This window comes from Blastomyces gilchristii (genome assembly GCF_000003855.2).
Source record: "Blastomyces gilchristii SLH14081 genomic scaffold supercont1.19, whole genome shotgun sequence".
In the NCBI taxonomy this organism is placed as follows: Eukaryota; Fungi; Ascomycota; class Eurotiomycetes; order Onygenales; family Ajellomycetaceae; genus Blastomyces; species Blastomyces gilchristii.
The window spans coordinates 1,323,559-1,325,482 of NW_003101664.1; positions in this window are offsets into that span (position 1 = coordinate 1,323,559).

Consider the following 1,924-nt stretch of genomic DNA (forward strand, 5'->3'; position numbering starts at 1 on the left):
CTCTCTACTTATCATGAAAGAATGAAAATACTCCATAAAACTGAGTATAGATGAAGATGTCATGAGTTCATTAATCAAATTAAGATTGATATATATATGCCTCAAGTGGCTGAATGGTTAATGCGGCCGCCTGGGTAGCGCCTTGGCGTGGGAAACCAAGGCGCGTGGGTTCGAAACCCGCAGGGGATACATTAAATCGGGAACTCAAGCACCTCAGGTTTCTAATAAATACAGAGGTGTACAAATCACTCCAATGAATCGCTCTATGTTCCTGGGCTGGGAAGTTATTATCGCATGTATTTAATTGTCACTTCTTTGTATTTTCCTATATTCTTGTTATCTTGGTGTGGTCTCAACACCTGTATTTCCTCCTGTATAACCAACACTTGACCTGTATTTAACATCACGCAAGGACTCATCATAAGCTCCGCTTGCATATGAGTATATTGGAAGAATAATAATAATAATAATAATAAGATTGATATATTAATGAATAATTGAAAGATTATGTGAAACAGAAGTTTTATTCATGAATGAAAGCATGTTAATCAGTGTTACAAACATCTGATAATATCATGAAATATCTTAATATTCTGTTTCAAGACACTGCTATGTAACAGAAAGTATTAGATTGATTACAGAGTGTCTGACAGACAAACACTTCTCTTACAATATTTATCTCTGACTTCAACATCAAGATTCTAGAAGCAGATAATCAATCTTGAGAGAATCAAATAAAGATTAGCATGCTTAAGAAGACATTAACTTTCAAACTCTTACAGACTCTTATAAGCATAGACAAAGACCAGACTTATAAAGGCTTCTGCACACAGCTTCAGATAATGAATGACTGTCTTATCAAGCTCAAGAATATACAGAATAGTGACAGAAGATATTACATCTCAGTGACTTATATATCTGCACTAAGAAATAACAATAATGTAGATATCATGAATTGAATAGACTTGAATATCTATATATAAGCAAGGGTCTCTATCATCTGAACAGGCTTCTGAGTTCCTGAGATCACTCTCAAAGAAGTCACTGATCAATGTTAATATGAAGTATACATCAACTGTAACTGATCAGAACACATTGCTTTCAACTGCTGATCAATGTATGTGTCTTCATACTTGAGAGAAAGATCAGTGTCTTCTCATTTAAAGAATGAATCAGTGTCTGTTCATGTCAATCATATTACATTAGAGAGAGATTCAGAAGATAACTATGAAAATGCTCTGATGAAACAGGAAAAAGATTAGCTTCTGTTCAAATTTACAAACAGAAGCTTGAAGAGGTCAGATAACAATAATTTGAAGAGAAGATGATAATAAATGTGATTCTTATATCTACTATGATTGATAATATGTATAATATGAAAGCCATGATAGACAGCAGTCTATATCACTATATAATGATAAAATCTTCAGTCATAAGATATTATAACCTTCAGTGTATCTCTTTATCAAAATCTCAACTTCTTGCAGAATTTAATGATTCAAAAGACATTTATATCTATTACATAGTGAAGCTGATCATAGATGTGAAAGAATATCAATATGAAGATACCTATGTATATGAAGTTGATAATCTTGATTATAATCTTATATTAGAACTTGTCTGACTATCTGAACAGAGTATCTTATTAAATACTTAAAACAGAAGCTTGATATTCTCTAACAATGATAGAATTCACAAAGATGATATTCACAAGACTATTGATCTGACACAGATCTCTGTTAATGTCTATAAAATGCTCAGAAAAAGAAGTTGCTGAAAGAATCACTGATAGCAGAACTATATATTAATCTATTTCATCAGTCTGATCAATATTAAAAAGACTCTAGAAAAATTATTCTGTATTATAATAACAGATTGTTGTATACAACTCTCTTAATAATATTATGATATCTAGATGTCTTTA